We start from the raw sequence: 13,339 nt of genomic DNA, 5'->3' as shown, positions 1-13,339 counted from the left end.
ATACGGGATATCTTTATTATATGTAATATCCTAAACTTGAACAAACGTGCAGTACTATACAAAACCATATATTGCGAGTTTTCTAAATGAATCACACTGTTTTCAAAAAAATAGATGAGTACAAATATCTGTGACAGTGTGACTAGACTTCCCATTAACTTTATTGAAATATCTTAAACAAGGTTAGTAGTTTACGTGTATTCAGAAAACGTATCTAAGGAAGTCACAAAAAAATCAAAATGACCATATATTATTGGCCCATTGTTATATGTCCGAACAATACCGTATAATTGACCAAGTTTGCGTTTTAACATATAGCTGTTGACTATTGCCACTGACATCGAATATGGTTGTACACGTTTTGGCAATAATAATAAGCATGATTTTCTATCAAAATATTGCCTTATAAATAATATTTTTAAAAAATGAATAACCAAACAGATGACGGTTTATTCAAAGGAACATATTATCCTAAAATATTCTAACATATGTTCCCCTGATTTAATTCAAATTTTTACTCATGCCTACTATTTATAAAAATATATTTTATTCTATTATAAGCTTGTAAACATACCGTACATGGTATTATTGAAATAATGTATGGAAATCTAATACATAATAATACATTCCAAGCCATATAGTTTAATAATAATAGTAGATAATTCTTCGTACGTGAGAATTACCCATTTCCTCCGTCTTAATTTTCTCTTATTAAACACGGTTGTTTACATTCAGTTAACACGAGTTATCTGACGTCTGACATTGACCCCATTCAGTCTTAAATTATGATGGAGGCTTACTCGACAAAAGACATTATTATTATACAATATTCATAAGCAATATAGTAGCATTACTAAGAATTGAATTTTTTAATAATTCCCATCCGTCATATTTATGAATGAATCCAACTACTTTAATAGTACCTATATATAGCAGCATAATATATCGTAGGTACACTAAATACTAAAAATACAAATATTTATGAATGTTAATCAAAAGAATATAATATATAAAGTTTTTATTATGTATATATAAATAAATATTTCAGATTATTCCTATGGGTACAGTTGTGATTCACCATGCATGCTCACACTCTTTTTTCTTCAACAATGTTATTCAAAATCTGTATTTAGAATTTTTAAATATACTTAATGACATATTTTCAAATACACATTTTTTGTACTACTGAGAAGTGCTCTTTGGAAATACAAAATGTTTGTCTTTCAAATGAGAACCGCTCCGAGGAAACGGGATTTTTTTCTGTAAATTATTTAGTGGATATTTTACCCAACATTTAGGCAAATAAAAATTCAAACGAGTAGTTTTTGAGTTATTTAAATTTTTGTACTAAGGATCAGGTCCACAATATTGGACTTAGAAGTGCAATCGGATTTTAAAAAAATAGTAAGCAACTAATATTTATCTACCAACGTTTATAGTTTGTAAAGCTGGTCCAAGCATAATAAACACAATCCAGTATTACATTTATATAATATAGGTACCTACAATATATTATAAGTTATAACCATTTATTTTACATCTCTTTTACTAATGGTCTATAAATACTAACACAAAATTACATATTTACGCAATAATAATTTAAATTTAATAATTTAGCTTTTTTTAAAAAAAAAAACATTTTTACATGCCCAGCTAATTGACTTCGAGGCTGAAATATTGACTTAAATATGACTTTATGCATCAGTACACTATAGTAAGGCTATCACTTTCGAATAAAGAACAAGACTGTACAATTTAATATTAGTTAAATTAAATTAATTTATAAAATAACTTAGCGTATAACTGATGTAAATAATATTAAAAAATAAATTGATTCAGAAGTTAATTCTGTTGTTGTTTTTTAATTATTTTAACAAAATCTTGTGATAGATGCTGACATAGTCATGCATATTATAATACCTACATAAAAATGTTATTAGTTGGTATTACTTACCTGATAAAAAGACTACATTTTACAGGCTATTATCGTTATTTTATATCTAGTATAGTATCTATTTGCATACCTATGTATTTATATTTTATATACTAACTAATAATTTTGTAATTTTGTAATTTCGTAATTTATAATTTACAATTCATAAGAATGTTTGAAAGAGCCTAATTTATCATAATAAACAATTTTTGAAATTGTAAAACATTTCATGTGCGTGTTTAAAATTTAAATCGAATTAAGTCTTTAATTACGTTCGGCCATTACAAAATCCGTCATAATTTCTTATTTAAAATTTCTTACTTAAAAAAATAATTATCTTTCGATCATAGAAATTTTAAATATATTTTAAAACATGAAATAATGCAATTTGTGTTTTTTACAAGTATTTACGATGTTTAAATACCGAAGTTGTTATTCGTAATTCGTAAATAATTACCAGTCTAAAATACAGACATCAAGTTTTTAGGATTAAACTAATTTAGAATTAATACGAAAATAATATTTAAAATAATAAATTATATTGATTATGCAATGTGATACGGGAACTAAAAATTATAATTCGTATACTATTTTGTATATATTTACGCATATTATATAATATAGGGAAAAAGTACATTTAAATCATACCAAAAATACTAATACAATAATTATACTGACCAGCAAAAGGTTAATGAGTTAATTTTGTTCATAAAAAAAATGTTACATTTAGGATGAAACATGATACAATTATCTTTTGAAATAGTTATTTTCTAAGAAAACGTAAATATTATACAAGCTTCCTATACAAGCCAATAAACTCAATAACCAAATACTCAATATATACTATTAGAATCCTCAATTGCATCCCTACGGCTATATTTAGAATACGTGTTTATTGTGAACTCTTTTCGACTGGAAACGAAACTATATACTTCAATTTAATACTAATATAATCGATTCGTCGCCGTCATTGCGGTCTATATACACTCGGTTTGTGTGTGGCAGCTGTGTCTTGAAATCGCTGATATTAGAAATAATACTCCTGAAAAAAACTTGAATCTAAAACCTGGACACTATGCTGGTAAAAATATTAAAAATAAACGGGCAAAGTCGTTTTGATGTATAGTTTGCTTTGAGTGTACCTTATTACCATAACGGACGTGTAAAAATTTGAAAATAAATCATTGCATATAGGTAAAAATAACGATTCTGATCGGAAACTGAAGTGTGAAGCACTCAGCCTCTATTACAAAATACAAGTAGACAGTACCTATAGTATATACTACTATAACAGTATTATAATACCTATGCCTAAATATACCTACCTATGTAGTAATATGGTATAATATTATGTTGAACTAATTTTTGCGCGTATTATAATACAGCCAAATAGGTTATATGTATATTATTATAATTTACCTATAAGTTAAAACTGGTGTACCTTAGAACGGAGTGAATAAGATTGTTGTATGAATAAAATTGGACTTAAAATTAGTTCAAATATTACGAAAATGTCATCGATTAGCAAAGGTTTAAATAATTTAATTGTAATTTTTTAATTGACATAAAAAAACTTATGAGGAAAATAGTATACATTTTCAAGCTTTTTTACGAACAAATAAAAGTTGTATTATACATAAATAGAAAATAAACTAAATATATTCAATTTGTATTATTTAATCGGCGTTTTTAGTAGGTAAATACAAATTTATCGTTCAATTTGAATGATATTTGATGGATCGTAGACAAATATTGTTTACAAAAATAATTTATCATTAATATTATTTCCTTCAGTAAATCAAAGTTTAATAAGCTTTATAATTCAACAGGAATATTATAAAAACGTTATGAGCATATTTTTGCTCTATAAATGTTCAAAATTCAAATACAAAAAATATATTTTGTATTATAAGGTATGCTAGTATTATTGTATTATAACTAAAACACAATATATATTTGACGAATGTTTTTATGACAAAACTATAATATGCATACATACCTACATACATATTTTGTGTTTGATTTATCAATTATTTAGTTATATTATATCAATGAAATATTGAATAAAATAAGTGAATATATAAAAAAGATGTTATCCATAAAATTCTATTGAGAAGATTGGCTACCTATATCTAACATCATTATAAACGAGCAATACGATTTGTACTTAAAACAGTGATTTTCCGTTGATCCTTCTATGAAAGGAGAAACATATTTTACAATATTTTAGTGAAAAAGTTATGAAACGTCTAGTATATTATCACGATTACTAACACAAAAATACATTTTTTTTTTATTATTGTAGATAATATACAACAAATTTACATTCATCCAACAATGTGACTTGTGAGTAGGAACTTATATATAATAGCGAATACTGTATACTTGAACAACCATCCCCACCACTGTATCTATTATAGTGTCACGTGCACTTTTTTTTGAAGTGATCCAGCCGGTAACCACTAATACCTACTTCAATGTTACATCATACGCAGCTATATAGGTACTAAATATACGCTATAGTTAATAGCATAATTAATATCCATTATAATATGATAACAACCAAACAATTATTTAGAATAATAAAATTGATTTCCTACACGCTGTCTACTAGAATATTATAAACCGTATAATAATATTATAATTAAACATAATGGTATTAAATTTTAAGTAAATCGAATACTCAGATTAAATATTATTATGATTGATGTTTAAGAATAAGGTACTTACATAAGTACCAAGTAGTCTCATCAACTCATAGTAGTATGTGTCTTAATTAAAACTGACAAACGCTTAATGATTTCAGTATTTCATGATCAAAAACCTTTGACGTCAAATAAAAAAACTTAAAATACCTAACTAAATAATTCAATTTGTAAATACGATGAAAAACTACGGAGAAAACAGCATACTAAATTTCAAGACGAGCACCTCGTTATTGGGTGACTCGCTGTATAATAATTTAGAGTGAAAACTGTAATTTTTGTTTAAATATACAAGTACTGAATTTCCTATGTCAAGATTTGAACTCCAACTGCCTAAACAAATCATTATTTATAAAAGTTTGACAAAAATCAAGATAATAATTTTTTATTATAATCAGTAGGTAAAAGTTTAGATGATAACAAATAAGGTATGGTTAAAACATGTTTTCTATTTATTATTTAAATATTCAGATTTACCCTCTGCATTATCTAAACTTTAAATAGTTCTAATTTATTCATTTTCCATCGAGTTTACCATGCATCTGTTAGTCGATCCATCAACAACAACATTTCCAACAAACAAAATTTGGTACTATTCAAATCTATAGAAAATATTGTTACACTCGTCTATGGGGAAAATTGTGGTCGTCGTTATTAAAATGTCAAACAGGTATACATACACACAAGATCATTCAAATCAAATCGAATGAATAAAAACTATACTAACTATACGTCTAAACCAATTACCAAAAGAAATAATTGCTGGTTTAAATTCAAATATCGTAGTGTAGGTCCTAGGTACTTGTACATACCACATACCTACATAGTTAGGTAGGCTCGAATAGGTAGGGTTACGATCTGCACTTTTTAAGATCTTAAAAGTATTGTACTCTCACTGTTTTTGTAAAGGATACCTATTATAATGTTTTAAATTTGAATATTTGAATCCAATTTCTAAGATGCATATAGTGGAACTATTATGGAAAATAAAAAAATCTACATATATTACCGCAATGAATTATAAGTCCCCCAACATCAGAAAAAGAAATATCTAACGTTACTTAGACAAAACTGTATTCCTTTATAAGGAAACTTTTTTTCTTGTGTCTTAGGTACCTATCTATTTTTCGAAAAAAAATTATGTTTTCGAATAACTACCATCTGATAACCCTATATTATGTAGGTAGGTACTTCACGTAGTATTGACAGTATTGTTTATTACTTATTAATGTGCGATTTTCAAAAAACTATACAATACTATAAAATAAGGTTTCCTCACCGTACGCAATATCGAAAAAGTAAAAACAATTGAAGTCTTTGATATGACGCGATGGTATGTACTTGTATATACATGTAGGATATAAATATATTATAATAAAATTGAGTAGAGACGCCCTATCGAACACTATTCTCATCATTAATGTGAGGGTAATTTTAAAGAAATCCAATAAAAAATGTATTCGTTAAAAACTTCGGAAAAAATGTCTGTACCTACGTACCTATATAATACACGTACAGACATATTATAATATATCATACGCAGATTATCAAACACACTTAACTACAACGATCGGGTGAACCTACCTATAACTCGGGTCGTTAAACGCAGGGGGGGTGCGCGTTTTATTTATATTATAATAATAATATATTATACTCAAATGTCAGCTTGGCCCGCGGTTATAACTACCAATCGCATAATATTATCGCTATAAAAAGGCAGAAACTGCAGCACTTACTCGCGGTATTCGTGCGGATGAATAATAATAATATTATTATAACCAACGTCGAAAAAAAAAACACTACACCGCAAAAGAAAATAAAAACGAATTTTCGTCGAAACGCACACGCAAAACGCACCAAACTCGCGAGCGCGAAGACGACCCGCTCAGCAACCGGTCCCGCACGTATACTGAATACGCGCCGACTCCCGACCGGCAACGACCACGGACGAATCGGTTCCGCCGCCACCGCCGCCGCCGCTGCTCCCGTCCCGGCCGGCCGGGCGCGCCGAGCCGGTCGTCGTCTTCGTCGCGGTCCGTCTGGGCGCCCACCACTTGCTGCCAACCGAACGGACCGGTACGCGCGCGGCGCGCAATCTCCGAGACTCTGCCGCGGGTCTGGCGTGCACGCGCGCGCGCATACGGTTGCCAACGCGACGGAACGAAAAGACCAGTTTCATCCCTTACGCGCGTTTGGTTGGCGTCACTGCGGGCCTGCGCGCCGAAGAACGCATTCCGGGGGGAACCCGGTTTTCCTGGCAGCAGCAGCAGCAGGCCGCTGCAGCGGTACTCGACGAGACGACCAGAATACGCCGACACTCGAGAGTGTCTGCGACACCGTAGAGACGACCAGATGAGAGCATGCGAGACTCGGCGTCGTTACTCGTTACTATATCGTTGGTGCAACGCCGTGACCTTGTCGGCCGCTATGAATGGACGAATACAATAATGATACGTTTTCGGCCGCAGAGGTATGCGAGCGAGCCCGTTCGAAACGAATGACGTGTGGTAGGTACCCGCCTTACACCGTGCACCGCCGAAAGACGAGTGCCTGCCACCTATTTAATAATAATAATAATATTGTTACAATGATTAAGTTACGGTAGGTAGAGCTGTCGTAACGCGCACCGCCGCCGAATGATTGCGTAGTTTTAGTGGTTTTTTTTTCCTCTTCACTTTTCGTCTTTTTTTTTATCGAGAGAATCGCGTTGAGAACGAACGTGTGAAACTGCTGCAGCAGGTCTGACTGGTCGATGGAACGTGTCAGTATCAGAGTCGTGTCTGATTATTGATATAATATGGGTATTATCATTATATATTATTAGGGTTCATCCGAATTTAATCCTATTCAACAAATAATACATACGTTATCCTCGAGTAACAATGCTCAAAAGTATATTGTGTAAGCCTATAACACTAAGCCCGACGGGTTTTAGATGTAAAGGTAAATTTTTCAACCCCGCAAAGCCACCTCACTACAACTTCAGTATACATTATACACAATGATATTAATGTCGCTGCAATGTAAAGGTATATCATATTGAATACACTGAACATACCTATTATGTATTCGCATAATAATAAATTCATAAAATAATTATAGCCTAAATTTATTATAGGCTAAATTGAATAAAATATCTTATTTAGGGCTTTAGAAGGTTCAGGGTGGGTTAATCCCTCATATAAACCGCTCCATCCTTATTTACATTTTACGTAAGTACCTATAATGTTATGTTATGATTAAGGCCTGCGCGGATGTTGCGTTGCAGCATTTGCAACTTTTTACAATTTTTCAGAATATTATTGCTGAATGCTGATTATGTTATAAATTTAATTCATGCAAGTACAATTTAAAATCTACAATATTATTTGTTGCAACATAATGCAATTTTATCAATTAATTGACTTTTCGTTGATTTTTCTCATCAAATGAGTTTAAAGTAGTTATACATTTTATAAAACTATTTTAACTATTTTAAATTTGTCTACGTATTTTTCTTATACTTTATGATCAGTTTTATAAAAATACAGTGTAATAAAATTATCAAAATGTGAATACTGAATAAGTATAAATTAACAACATGATGCCCTATTGTTCAATGTAATGATGTTTAAAGTGTTTATGTTAATAATAATTTAATTAAAATCATATTTTTGTAGAATTTAAACATTATTCAAGAAAAGAAAGATAAAAATAAATGTCAAATAATTATTAAATATTTTTTCTAAGTATACCCACTACTCGTACTGTTTAGTGTTAACTGTATAAAATAAAAATAATAACAATAACATTAATAGCATTTATAATTTGTTATTTTTTAATACAACTATTAATATTTTTAGTGCAATTTTTGAGTTTTTGTTTAGTACAACACTGCAATCAAATTTAATATTTACTATAGTTTTTTTTATAATATAGCTTGTTATCATAATCACGATTTAGATTGTATAGTTTCCTTACGATTACACGTGTATATTATTATATCTCTTTATTTGTGGCACTACACTTTTGATCGATTATTGAATTCTGTAGAAAAACTATATGAGTCTTAAACTGTTGACGGTAATTGACTTATGCAACTATATACCTAAAATATATACACATTTTTTTAATAGCTAATAGACCATGCAATATTTCACTGAAGTGGAGAGCATGCGTAGATTTAGTCACGAATCGAATGTATATTTCAAAAACAGATATCTATGTAATTATATTATTATAATATATACCTAGCTCGCTACAACATTTGTTATTTCTTCCCAACTTATTAAATATTATGTAAGGTCATATATGGACATAAGGTAGAAAACACTTAGGTATTTAAAACTTGAAACCTTGTGATAATCTTAGATTACCCAGAAACTTATATTTTGTTATTTGTCAGCGCGCTCGCAACTGTTTAGGTGTGTCGTTAAAATAATATATATTATTACGGCGCGTTTATATTATGTTCACGGCCTAACGTTTATTATAATATTTCTAACACATAATATATAATATATATATATATATATAATTATTATAACGACAGCAATGCGCAAGCGAAATTCCCATTAAAAACCGAGTCGTTAGCAAAAACAAAAAGAATTTTTTCTTCAACCTCCCGACAAATATTTATAAATGTAGCTGGTGCCTATGACGCGCGTCGTCGCCTACAACATTCGTTTGTCGTCGTCACCGCCGCACAAAATATTATTATTATTATTATTGCTGTTTTGTTTAGTTTGAAAATGTATTGAAAAAGACGTCTATACAGCACACACTGCGACACTCTTCCCGCGTGGACAACTCATAAATAATAATAATTCTCTTCGGCGTGACTTAACTTCGCCGGACGCCACCTATATATATATATATATATAATAACGCATATAATATTATACTTGTATATTAGTACTACATAATGCAGTGCCATGTGGCAGTCATCTTGGCGATGGCCGAGGGTCGTTTTGTGCAGGAATTGTCTGAAAAAGAAAAGAATTACGCGCTCGGCCTTTTGTCCTGTGTAAACATTTATTACGACTTTTTTTTTACTGTGGGCGGAAGGGCCCGCACGTGGGGTGGTCGTTATAATATAGACACCGCACTATACCGACTACCGTGTAGACGAGCTTGTATACAGTTTACGATGGCGGGTATATATGGTTTTAGTACTTTTACAAGCGTTGTACACCTCTACATAATAATAATATGCGTTAAAAATAATTATTACACTATCTCTGCTGCAGTATAGGTAGTCGAAATCGATATTTATTTTATTCTTTTTATCGGTGAAGATTTCGCGGAGACCACCGCAGTAAAGGCGCGTTTACATTATAGGCCGCGAACGCGAATTCGTACCACTCGTTCGCGACCGCGGTGGCGGTAACTATGGTTTAAGATCAAATAAAACGCAATTCAGTGTGAATGACATGCGGCCCGTCACAACGAATCGCTTGCGCTCGCGACCATAACCGCGAAGGCTATAGTGAACGGTTGTGAACGAACACGAACGAATTGTCTGAACCGTTCGCGTAAGAATTCTTTCGGTATAGCAACTATTATAATATTTGTATACAATTCGCTGCCCAAACACACTATACCTACGGTTTTTTTTCAGAGTAAAATAGACGTTTTCCAGCGCACCGACGTGAGTTATACACCGATAATAATTTTGATATCTGATTTTATTTTGTTGTTAAGTCGAATATTTTAACCACAATATGTATTATACTCGGGAAGAAAATTTCACTTGAAATTAAAAAAAAAAATTTAGTATTTAAATTTTTATAAATTTTAATGAAAAAAATTACAGATTAAAATTTTTTTTTTGTGTTTCTGGCTCGAATTATTTAAAATGGAATTCATGATAAATTGAAATATGTTTTCAAAACTATTATCAGTGTAAAACTTATGTGAGTAAACGTTTGAGAAATTGAACACAATATACCTTAAGGTCTATTTTTCTTAAAAAAAAAACGGTAGTGCGTGGAACCCCGCAAAGCTAGGTATAGTCATATACTGCAGTAAACCGGAAAACCTTGGTGATTTTACAAAATGTGTTTGCAATCTATCTATGATATACTATAAATTATCAATGTACATATTATTTATATGTTCTTTTTTTTAGTCATGAAAACGGCTGCACTAATTTCAATAAAAATTATAACAATACGTTATATACGTTGAATAGATACGTATAGATACGTTGAAACTACTTTTTTTTTTTTAATCTAAAAAGGCTGGCAGACACATGAATTGTGTTCTTAAGATACAAAAATTAAATTTTTTTTAACTGCCATTGCAATGTTGCACGAAAAAAAAACGATAAATTATTATATTATTCAGTTGTCTCATCGAGTGTCATACCTAATTATTCTTAAAAAAAATACGATTTAAGAACTACTCTTCTTAATCTGCACAACTTATTTTATTAATAAAACGTTATATTATGCAAGGTCTTATACTGTAGTACAAATATATAATATAATATCTATAGAGTGGCAGATGAGCATTTACTATTAGGAAAATGGCGATCGTAACAAATACTACATTACACAGAACCATTTAAAATAATAAATACTAGTGGTGCGTATAACACAATATATATATTTATATATACATCTGCAGTGATATAAAATATGCAAAAAATGCAAACAACTACAGTACTACACTCATGTATAAGTATATACTGTACGTACTCCATGTCCAATGAGGCTGTGTTGTTATAACTGCTATATACATTATTCAATGATTATATACCGACCGAGCTTTCTTCAAAATTATTTCACTCACGAAATCGCGTGTTACCACCAATCTAGGTTCCGATTATAAGTCCTAGAGATCATGTGTACATATATATAGGTAACACACTAACACGTATTTCGTGGTTTAGTGGTTCAAAAATCTTAAATCGCGAGGAACCATTATTGGTAATTTATATAGCAGCTTCCCGACTTCCTGTGTAGGTTTATACGTGCGTAAGGTATAAACTATATTATATGCCCGTCTATACAAACTGAAGAAGCGGTCTATTCCGTTCGGTAAGAAATCTTTGAGAAATATTTATAGCAATTTAATTTCAAGTTCATATTTTCGTGCATAATATATTATACATTGTACAAAACTTGTACCAAAAGATACTGAAAATTTCATTAACTATAATAAAATTGGTGAGATAATCTTTATAATAAAATTATATTAGGTTTTATTGGTTTTAATAAATATATAACCCTACAATCACATCCGATTTGTTTTTTATTTGTGCCACTGAATGCCGCGGGTCAACTCTCTATGACCTCTAAATATTTTTTCTTTGACTTGCTGCAAAAAAAAAAATGTTTCGAACAATTTATATACCTAAAATATGTAGATGTAGTTATAGTAGTTATTACATTTAAGTATATCTGGTATGCATACATTATGTATATAGTATAATAAATATTATAATTATATTAGTGGGAATCCACATTTTAATACATCAACTAAAATCGTTACAATTTTTTATTCGTTAGTCGTGCCAACATTTTCACATTTACACATTGAACACTTATTTTTTTTAGTTTTATATTTTAAATAAAATTGTTTATATACTAGCTGTATGGTGCCGATTCGTTTTTCCCTCGCGCTCTGTCATTATCTAATAAAATATCCCCATCAATAGATTTTTTTTAGTCTAGTCGTAATAAATTACGAATAAAGTCCAATGTTTTATTAATATTAAGATGTATTAACAATGTTTAAAAGTTTTTATTTTCCATTTAAGTAATTAGTTATATTTCTGTACTTGTACTTTGTATAGTTTTTTTCATTTTTCTTTATTGTAATCAAAATATGTAAGTTTCCGTTCTTGTAATTTGTCAACTGTATTAAACCTTACATTCAAAAGGCTCAAGCCCGTTAAATCAATCAATAAATAAATAAATAAATATATTAAATAGTAATAAATTAATAATTATTTTAAATAAAATATTAAGAAATCATTTGAAATTAAAATATATGTATGAATACCTATTGTAAAACATTTTAAATTGTAAATTTTAAAAAGTTTTAAAAATGTAATTATTAAAACTACCTATTATATACATAAATACATAATAATATATACTATGTTGAATAATATACATTATTCAGTATAAATGTATAATCTACCTCATTTTACCAAACCTATATATTATGTACATAATAGATATACATTATACATAAACTCTTTTGTAAAAATATATCGTTAATGTACCCAAAAAAATAATCCCCAAGTAACAATTCCGCAAGTTCAAACTATAGTGCAGATGATATATTATACATATACATTTCTAGTGTCAAACAATGTATTAAATGTTATTTGGATAGTGTTTAGAAAATTTAAATTATAATATCGTGTAGACATAAATTATATCTCGTGTATGCTTATCATTTTAGATTATGAGTGGAGCGATGAATGTATTGATTTTACAGTAATGCGTGTTTATTGTATATTTTTGTTGTGTCTGTGTACACGATAAGTAGTCGAAATAATGCTTCGATTTTCAACTTCAGTATCTTTTACGTTGGGAAATTTACGGATCGGCGCAGTACTGACTTGTACGCAGTGGCGGCTATCCTCAAATAAACATGTATTGCTGAGGAAAATTGTGAGGACCCATCCATCTACAAACATTTATTAGAAAATACAAATTACCAATATTTAATTAGTGGGTCAAATATTTTTGTTATTTTTTGTGCG

General features: G+C 29.8%; 1 protein-coding gene across 1 annotated transcript in view; it reads right to left on the bottom strand.

The window, feature by feature from the left end:
- Positions 1-6,618, bottom strand: part of LOC103310490 (coiled-coil domain-containing protein AGAP005037) — a gene marked incomplete at its 3' end in the record, with an annotated part of 236,940 nt that extends 230,322 nt beyond the window's left edge. The window contains exon 1 of the mRNA XM_029489839.1: positions 6,293-6,618. The remainder of the gene's footprint in view (positions 1-6,292) is intronic.
- Positions 6,619-13,339: the final 6,721 nt, after the last annotated feature.

Source organism: Acyrthosiphon pisum, chromosome A2, assembly GCF_005508785.2.
Source record: "Acyrthosiphon pisum isolate AL4f chromosome A2, pea_aphid_22Mar2018_4r6ur, whole genome shotgun sequence".
NCBI lineage: Eukaryota > Metazoa > Arthropoda > Insecta > Hemiptera > Aphididae > Acyrthosiphon > Acyrthosiphon pisum.
The sequence above is the reverse complement of the archived record's forward strand: the minus strand, read 5'-3'. Positions and strand labels throughout refer to the sequence as shown.